The 10,319-nt window shown below is 39.5% G+C and overlaps 1 non-coding gene across 1 annotated transcript; it reads left to right on the forward strand.

Moving 5' to 3' along the window:
• Positions 1-8,016: 8,016 nt before the first annotated feature.
• On the forward strand, positions 8,017-8,124 carry LOC112714552 (small nucleolar RNA R71). Its single transcript, XR_003159297.1, has one exon. It is a non-coding gene; the product is annotated as a small nucleolar RNA R71 (small nucleolar RNA).
• The last annotated feature ends 2,195 nt before the right edge of the window (positions 8,125-10,319 follow it).

The following is a 10,319-nucleotide window of genomic DNA, read 5'->3' on the forward strand; positions in this document are numbered from 1 at the left end:
GAGAGGTTGCAAAAGTATTTAACAACTGCTTGGGAGTTGTTAACCTCCTTTCGAAAAGTTTCTTTGATTCACACCCCCAGGATCCATAATGAAATTGCTAAAGAATTAGCCTAAATTGTTTCGAAATATAGAATCAGTCCAGAAACTCTTAAAAAATTGGCTAGTATTAATCAAATTTTAGTGCTTGTGAATGAAAGAGAGGCTTTATGTATAGATGAATCGGAAGATACTTATTGGAGAAAACCTATTGCTGAATATTTAAAGAATCCAGTATCCCAGTCGAAAGGAGAATAAAATTGCAGGCGATGAATTTTGTCTTGATGGCTAATGAGTTGTGTAAGAAAGGTATCGATGGGAGTTTATTAAGATGTTTAGGTCGAGATGATCAAAATATAGCTTTGGGCGAAGTCCATAATGGGATATGCAGTGCCCATCAGGCTGGAAAGAAGATGAAATGGGTGTTATATCGCAATCATGTGTATTGGCCATCTATGATAAAAGATTCCATCGATTATGCAAAGGCATGTCAAGAATGGCAGAAACATGGTTTGATACAGCAAATTCCAGCATCTAAGTTGCATTCGATAATAAAACCATAGCCATTTAGAGGTTGGGCTCTAGATTTGATTAGGTTGATCCACCCTCCTTCATTAAAACAACACAAGTTTATCTTAGTAGCAATTGATTACTTCACAAAGTAGGTTGAAGCAATTCCCCTAATAAAAGTTGGTCAAAGTGAAATAATAGACTTTATCGAGGAACATATTATCCATCAATTTAGAATTCCTCAAACATTAAGTACTGATCAAGGAACTATGTTTACTAGTCAGCGAATTAAAAATTTTGCAACCTTGAGGAATATCAATGTGGTTACCTCAACCCCTTATTATGCGCAAGCTAATGAGAAAGTAGAGGCAGTGAATAAAATCCTAATAAGTTTGATCAAAAAGCATATCGGGAATAAACCTCGAACGTGGTATGAGACTTTAAGCCAAGTATTATGGGCTTATCGAAATTCACCAAGGGGATCAATGGGTACTTCACCCTATAAATTAGTTTATGGCCATGATGCGATGCTACCATTAGAAATTAATTTGAGTACTTTGAGGGTATCAAAGCAAAATAGTTTGCCTGTTGATGACTATTGAAATGCAATGTTTGATGAGTTGAATGAATTAGATTCGGAGCGAATATTGGCACTTGAAAATATGATTCGACAAAAAGAAAGTATTGCTCGAAGTTATAATTGTCGAATAAAACAGAAATATTTTAATATAGGCGAGTTGGTTTTAAAAGTTATTTTGCTGATGGAAAAGAAATCGAAATTTCTTGGCAAATGGTTCCATACTTGGGAAAGCTCTTTTCAAATGATAGGGTCATATTCTAGAAATGCCTATCAGATCAAGGATATCGAGTCAGGAAAAATAATTAACTCGATTAATGGAAAGTACTTGAAGCAATATTATTGTTGGCTAAATTAAAGTCAAACATGCATAAAGTCCAAAAAAGATGAAAACTATTACAGCCTGAAGTAAAGAAATTCAAGGTTCCAGAAATTTTGCCAAGTCCGAGCGTAGCTTTGCCCTTCTATTGTCCAAGGTCGAAAGTGCTTCAGCATGCCTGAATTTTTCATATTGGACCTTGTCAAGATGTTTCTCGTATTCTTCTTGCTTGGTCTTAATAGAAACAATTTCTTGAATGATTTGTTGTTGTTCTTGCTGGGCAGTAATCAGAGGTACACCTATTTCAGCCCTTCTCTCGCGTACTTTGGCAAGCTTTTTATTAATTTGGGCCAATTTTATTTCGAGTCTTATCTCTTCCTTGTCATAAAAAGCTTGAATAGAAATAGCGTGAGAGATTCTCAGATCTAATTCTTCACGAGAAGCTTTTTTCGGTTGAAGAGCAAAGGCACACTTATCTACTTCAATTTTGATCCTAGCCTCTTTATCTTCGATCTCTTGGAGTTTATTTTGAAAACTACATTGTTGTTGGCAAGCTGTTTGAATTGTTGGATTATGGCAGAATACAAAATAGAAGCCCAAAATTCAAAGGTAGAATTCAAAAGATCATATAAAAGCTGGTTGAGAAGGGCATCTTTGATCCATACAGCAGGTGGATTGATAGCGCGAAATTGTGATCAATACTTTTCACAACTCAAATAATCCCCGGTAATGAATCCAAAAACTTGGTGTTCAATACCATGGCATAAACACAACTTCGCACAACTAACCAGCAAGTGTACTGGGTCGTCCAAGTAATAAACCTTACGCGAGTAAGGGTCGATCCCACAGAGATTGTTGGTATGAAGCAAGCTATGGTCACCTTGTAAATCTTAGTCAGGCAAACTCAAATGGATATGGGTGATATACGAATAAAACATAAAGATAAAGATAGAGATACTTATGTAATTCATTGGTGGGAATTTCAGATAAGCGCACGAAGATGCTGTGTCCCTTCCGTCTCTCTGCTTTCCTACTGTCTTCATCCAATCCTTCTTACTCCTTTCCATGGCAAGCTTATGCAAGGGTTTCACCGTTGTCAGTGGCTACCTCCCATCCTCTCAGTGGAAATGTTCAACGCACCTTGTCACGGCACAGCTATCCATCTGTCGGTTCTCAATCAGGCCGGAATAGAATCCAGTGATTCTTTTGCGTCTGTCACTAACGCCCCGCCTTCAGGAGTTTGAAGCACGTCACAGTCATTCAATCATTGAATCCTACTCAGAATACCATAGACAAGGTTAGACCTTCCGGATTCTCTTGAATGCCGCCATCAGTTCTAGCCTATACCACGAAGACTCTGATCTCACGGAATGGCTGGCTCGGTTGTCAGGCGAGCGCTCGGTTGTCAGGCGATCAACCATGCATCGTGTATCAGGAATCCAAGAGATATTCACCCAATCTAAGGTAGAACGGAGGTGGTTGTCAGTCACACGTTCATAGGTGAGAATGATGATGAGTGTCACGGATCATCACATTCATCAAGTTGAAGAACAAGTGATATCTTAGAACAAGAACAAGTGGAATTGAATAGAAGAACAATAGTAATTGCATTAATACTCGAGGTACAGCAGAGCTCCACACCTTAATCTATGGTGTGTAGAAACTCCACCGTTGAAAATACATAAGAACAAGGTCTAGGCATGGCCGAATGGCCAGCCTCCCAATGATCTAAGATAGCATAAGAATAAAGATAGCTACCCCGATTTCTCAATACAATAATAAAAGGTCCTACTTATAGATAACTAGTAGCCTAGGGTTTACAGAGATGAGTAAATGACATAAAAATCCACTTCCGGGCCCACTTGGTGTGTGCTTGGGCTGAGCATTGAAGCATTTTCGTGTAGAGACTCTTCTTGGAGTTAAACGCCAGCTTTGGTGCCAGTTTGGGCGTTTAACTCCCACTTTGGTGCCAGTTCCGCTCATCACAACACCAAACTTAAATTGTTGCTTGTCCTCAAGCAACAGAAAATCAAATAAGATAAAAAGAAGAGAATATGCAATGAATTCCAAAAACATCTATGAAGATCAGTATTAATTAGATGAGCGGGGCTTTTAGCTTTTTGCCTCTGAACAGTTTTGGCATCTCACTCTATCCTTTGAAATTTAGAATGATTGGCTTCTTTAGGAACTCAGAATCCAGATAGTGTCATTGATTCTCTTAGTTAAGTATGATGATTCTTGAACACAGCTACTTATTGAGTCTTGGCCGTGGCCCAAAGCACTCTGTCTTCCAGTATTACCACCGGATACATACATGCCACAGACACATAATTGGGTGAACCTTTTCAGATTGTGACTCAGCTTTGCTAGAGTCCCCAATTAGAGGTGTCTAGGGTTCTTAAGCACACTCTTTTTGCCTTGGATCACAACTTTATATTTTTTTATTTTTCTCTTTTTTTTCTTTTTCTCTTTCTTTTTCTTTCTTCCTTTTTTTTTCGTTTTTCTCTTTCTCTTTTTTTTTTGTATTCACTGCTTTTTCTTGCTTCAAGAATCATTTTTATGATTTTTTAGATCCTCAGTAACATGTCTCCTTTTTTCATCATTCTTTCAAGAGCCAACATTCATGAACCACAAATTCAAAAAGATATATGCACTGTTTAAGCATACATTCAGAAAACAAAATTATTGCCACCACATCAAAGTAATTAAACTGTTATAAAATTCAAAATTCATGCAATTCTTTTCCTTTTCAATTAAGAACATTTTTCATTTAAGAAAGGTGATGGATTCATTGGACATTCATAACTTTAAGGCATAGACACTAAGACACTAATGATCACAAGACACAAACATAGATAAACATAAGCACTAAAATTTGAAAAACAAGAAAGTAAAGAACAAGGAAATTAAAGAACGTGTCCACCTTAGTGATGGCGGCTTGTTCTTCCTCTTGAAGGTCCTATGGAGTGCTTGAGCTCCTCAATGTCTCTTCCTTGTCTTTGTTGCTCCTCTCTCATGATTCTTTGATCTTCTCTAATTTCATGGAGGAGAATGGAATGTTCTTGGTGCTCCACCCTTAGTTGTCCCATGTTGGAACTCAATTCTCCTAGGGAGGTGTTTAGTTGCTCCCAATAGTTTTGTGGAGGAAAGTGCATCCCTTGAGGAATCTCAGGGATCTCATGATGAGTAGGATCTCTTGTGTGCTCCATCCTCTTCTTAGTGATGGGCTTGTCCTCATCAATGGGGATATCTCCCTCAATGTCAACTCCAACTGAATAACAGAGATGACAAATGAGATGAGGAAAGGCTAACCTTGCCAAGGTAGAGGACTTGTCTGCCACCTTATAAAGTTCTTGGGATATAACCTCATGAACTTCTATTTCTTCTCCAATCATGATGCTATGAATCATGATAGCCCGGTCTATAGTAACTTCGGACCGGTTGCTAGTGGGAATGATTGAGCGTTGTATAAACGCCAACCATCCTCTAGCCACGGGTTTGAGGTCATGCCTTCTCAGTTGAACCGGCTTCCCTCTTGAATCTCTCTTCCATTGGGCGCCCTCTTCACAAATGACTGTGAGGACTTGGTCCAACCTTTGATCAAAGTTGACCCTTCTAGTGTAAGGATGTTCATCTCCTTGCATCATGGGCAAGTTGAATGCCAACTTTACATTTTCCGGACTAAAATCCAAGTATTTCCCCCGAACCATAGTAAGCCAATTCTTTGGATCCGGGTTCACACTTTGATCATGGTTCTTGGTGATCCATGCATTGGCATAGAACTCTTGAACCATTAAGATTCCGACTTGTTTGAATGGGGTTGGTAAGAACTTCCCAACCTCTTCTTTGAATCTCAAGTCGGATCTCCGGATATTCACTCATTTTGAGTTTGAAAGGGACCTCGGGGATCACCTTCTTCAAGGCCACAACTTCATAGAAGTGGTCTTGATGCACCCTTGAGATGAATCTCTCCATCTCCCATGACTCGGAGGTGGAAGCTTTTGCCTTCCCTTTCCTCTTTCTAGAGGTTTCTCCGGCCTTGGATGCCATAAATGGTTATGGAAAAACAAAAAGCAATGCTTTTACCACACCAAACTTAAAAGGTTTGCTCGTCCTCGAGCAAAAGAAGAAAGAAGAGAGTAGAAGAAGAAGAAATAGAGGAGAAGGGAATGGCTTTGTGTTCGGCCAAAAAGGGGGAGAAGTAGTGTTTAGGTTGTGGGAAAATGAAGGAGTGAAGAAGGGTTTATATAGGAGGGGGGGTTATGGTTCGGTCATGTATGGGTGGGTTTGGGAGGGAAAGTGGTTTGAATTTGAATGGTGGGGTAGGTGGGGTTTTATGAAGGATGGATGTGAGTGGTGAAGAGAAAGATGGGATTTGATAGGTGAAGGGTTTTTGGGGAAGAGGTGTTGAGGTGATTGGTGAATGGGTGAAGAAGAGAGAGAGTGGTAGGGTAGGTGGGGATCCTGTGGGGTCCACAGATCCTGAGGTGTCAAGCAAAAGTCATCCCTGCACCAAATGGCATGCAAAAATGCATTTTGAGCCAATTCTGGCGTTAAACGCCGGGCTGGTGCCCATTTCTGGCGTTTAACGCCAAGTACTTGCCCTTTTCTGGCGTTTAACGCCAGTCTGGTGCCCCTTTCTGGCATTAAACGCCCAGAATGGTGCCAGACTGGGCGTTAAACGCCCATCTGCTAACCTTACTAGCGTTTAAACGCCAGTAGGTTCTTCCTCCAGGGTGTACTGTTTTTCTTCCTGTTTTTCATTCTGTTTTTGCTTTTTTCATTGATTTTGTGACTTCTCATGATCATCAACCTACAGAAAACATAAAATAACAAAAGAGAATAGATAAAATATAACATTGGGTTGCCTCCCAACAAGCGCTTCTTTAATGTCAGTAGCTTGACAGAGGGCTCTCATGGAGCCTCAGAGATGCTCAGAGCAATGTTGGAACCTCCCAACACCAAACTTAGAGTTTGAATATGGGGGTTCAACACCAAACTTAGAAGTTGATTGTGGCCTCCCAACACCAAACTTAGAGTTTGACTGTGGGGGCTCTATTTGGCTCTGTTTTGAGAGAAGCTCTTCATGCTCCCTCTCCATGATGATAGGGGGATATCCTTGAGCCTTCAACACAAAGGATTCTTCATTCACTTGAATGATCAATTCTCCTCTGTCAACATCAATCACAGCCTTTGCTGTGGCTAGGAAGGGTCTGCCAAGGATGATGGATTCATCCATGCACTTCCCAGTCTCTAGGACTATGAAATCAGCAGGGATATAGTGGTCTTCAACTTTTACCAGAACATCCTCTACAAGTCCATAAGCTTGTTTTCTTGAGTTGTCTGCCATCTCTAGTGAGATTTTTGCAGCTTGCACCTCAAAGATCCCTAGCTTTTCCATTACAGAGAGAGGCATGAGGTTTACACTTGACCCTAAGTCACACAAGGCCTTCTTGAAGGTCATGGTGCCTATGGTACAAGGTATTGAAAACTTCCCAGGATCCTGTCTCTTTTGAGGTAATTTCTGCCTAGACAAGTCATCCAGTTCTTTGGTGAGCAAAGGGGGTTCATCCTCCCAAGTCTCATTTCCAAATAACTTGTCATTTAGCTTCATGATTGCTCCAAGGTATTTAGCAACTTGCTCCTCAGTGACATACTCATCCTCTTCAGAGGAAGAATACTCATCAGAGCTCATGAATGGCAGAAGTAAATTCAATGGAATCTCTATGGTCTCATTTTGAGCCTCAGATTCCCATGATTCCTCATTGGGGAACTCATTGGAGGTCAGTGGACGTCCATTGAGGTCTTCCTCAGTGGTGTTCACTCTCTCTCTCTCCTCTCCAAATTCGGCCATGTTGATGGCTTTGCACTCTCCTTTTGGATTTTCTTCTGTATTGCTTGGAAGAGTACAAGGAGGGAGTTCAGTAATTTTCTTGCTCAGCTGTCCCACTTGTGCCTCCAAATTTCTAATGGAGGACCTTGTTTCAGTCATGAAACTTTGAGTGGTTTTGATTAGATCAGAGACCATGGTTGCTAAGTCAGAGTGGTTCTGCTTAGAACTCTCTGTCTGTTGCTGAGAAGATGATGGAAAAGGCTTGCTATTGCTAAACCTGTTTCTTCCACCATTATTGTTGTTGAAACCTTGTTGAGGTCGCTGTTGATCCTTCCATGAAAGATTTGGATGATTTCTCCATGAAGGATTATAGGTGTTTCCATAGGGTTCTCCCATGTAATTCACCTCTTCCATTGAAGGGTTCTCAGGATCATAAGCTTCTTCTTCAGATGAAACTTCCTTAGTACTGCTTGGTGCATTTTGCATTCCAGACAGACTTTGAGAAATCATATTGACTTGCTGAGTCAATATCTTGTTCTGAGCCAATATGGCATTCAGAGTGTCAATCTCAAGAACTCCTTTCTTCTGATTAGTCCCATTGTTTACAGGATTTTTTTCAGAAGTGTACATGAATTGGTTATTTGCAACCATTTCAATCAGTTCTTGAGCTTCAGTAGGCGTCTTCTTCAGATGAAGAGATCCTCCAGCAGAGCTATCCAAAGACATCTTGGACAGTTCAGAAAGCATATCAGAGGGACACTTCCTGATTAATTGTTTGTATCTTTCCCAAGCTTCATAGAGGGATTCTCCTTCCTTCTGTCTGAAGGTTTGGACTTCCACTCTAAGCTTACTCAATTTTTGAGGTGGAAAGAACTTTGCCAAGAAGGCATTGACTAGCTTTTCCCAAGAGTTCAGGCTTTCTTTAGGTTGAGAATCCAACCATATCCTAGCTCTGTCTCTTACAGCAAAAGGGAATAGCATGAGTCTGTAGACCTCAGGGTCAACCCCATTAGTCTTGACAGTGTCACAGATTTGCAAGAATTCAGCTAAGAACTGATGAGGATCTTCCAATGGAAGTCCATGGAACTTGCAATTCTGTTGCATTAGAGAAACTAATTGAGGCTTAAGCTCAAAGTTGTTTGCTCCAATGGCAGGGATAGAGATGCTTCTCCCATAGAAGTCGGGAGTAGGTGCAGTAAAGTCACCCAGCACCTTCCTTGCATTGTTGGCATTGTTGTTGTTTTCGGCTGCCATGGGTTCTTCTTCTTTGAAGATTTCTGTTAGGTCCTCTACAGAGAGTTGTGCCTTGGCTTCTCTTAGCTTTCACTTCAAGGTCCTTTCAGGTTCAGGATCAGCCTCAACAAGAATGCTTTTGTCTTAGCTTCTGCTCATAAGAAAGAGAAGAAAACAAGGAAATATGGAATCCTCTATGTCACAGTATAGAGATTCCTTGAGGTGTCAGAGGAAAAGAAAGATAGAAGGCAGAAGTAGAAAATTCGAACTTATCAAAGAAGATGGAGTTCGAATTATGCATTAAGGAATAGTGTTAGTCCATAAATAGAAGGATGTGAGAAGAAGGGAAGTAATTTTCGAAAATTGAGTAGAAGATTTTGAAATCATTTTGAAAAACACTACCTGATTTTCGAAAATAAGAGTGGGAAAGAAATCAAGTGATTTTTGAAAAAGATTTTGAAATTAGAAATAAAAAAGATTTGATTGAAAACTATTTTGAAAAAGATGTTGTTAAGAAGATATGATTTGAAAAACATTTTAAAGAAAAGATTTGATTTTGAAAATTAATGACTTGGCTATCAAGAAAAGATATGATTCAAACATTAAACCTTTCTCAACAGAAAAGGCAACATACTTGAAATGTTGAATCAAATCATTAATTGATGGCAAGTATCTTTGAAAATGGAAAGAAATCAATTTTGAAAACATATGATTGAAAATATATGACTTGAAAAAGATTTGATTTTGAAAAACTTTGAAAACTTGAAAAAAAATTGAATTGAAAAACAAAATCTTCCCTCTTGTGCCATTCTGGCGTTAAACGCCCAGAATGGTGCACATTCTGGCGTTTAACGCCCAAAACTCTACCCTTTTGGGCGTTAAACGCCCAACCAGGCACCCTGGCTGGCGTTTAAACGCCAGTCTGTCTTCTTTACTGGGCATTTTGAACGCCCAACTTTTTCTGTGTAATTCCTCTACAGTATGTTCTGAATCTTCAATTCTCTGTGTTATTGACTTGAAAAGACACAAATTAAAAATATTTTTGGATTTTTAATAATAAGGAATAATCAAAATGCACTAAAATCAAATAACAATGCATGCAAGACACCAAACTTAGCAGTTTGTATACTACTGACACTAACAAAATGAGAATGCATATGAGGCACATAAAACAATCAAGTCAAGAGAATTCAAAGAACAGAGCAATGAAATCATCAAGAACAACTTGAAGATTAATGAAGACACATGCATGGATGCAAAAAGAACAGAAACATGCAATTGACCCCAAACTTCACATGAGATTCTAGACTCAAACAAGAAATATTTTTGTTTTTTTTTTATGATTTTGTAAAAAAAAGATTTTTGTGCTTTTTTCGAAAATTAAGTGGAAAAAGAAAATAAAGGTATCAAAATTCTTAATGAGAATTCCAGGAATCATGCAATGTTTAGTCTAAGACTCCGGTCCAGGAATTAGACATGGCTTCACAGCCAGCCAAGCTTTCAAAGAAAGCTCCGGTCCAAAACACTAGACATGGCCAATGGCCAGCCAAGCCTTAGCAGATCACTGCTCCAACAGCAAGATTGATAGAAATCAACAAGCTCTTGTGATGATAAGTTGAAACCTCGGTCCAATGGAATTAGACATGGCTTCACAGCCAGCCAGACTTCAACAAATCATCATGAAACTCAAGAATTCATCTTCAAGAATTCTGAAAAAAATACCTAATCTAAGCAACAAGATGAACCGTCAGTTGTCCAAACTCAACAATCCCCGGCAACGGCGCCAAAAACTTGGTGCTGTTGCCGGATCA

This window comes from Arachis hypogaea, chromosome 1 (genome assembly GCF_003086295.3).
Source record: "Arachis hypogaea cultivar Tifrunner chromosome 1, arahy.Tifrunner.gnm2.J5K5, whole genome shotgun sequence".
NCBI lineage: Eukaryota > Viridiplantae > Streptophyta > Magnoliopsida > Fabales > Fabaceae > Arachis > Arachis hypogaea.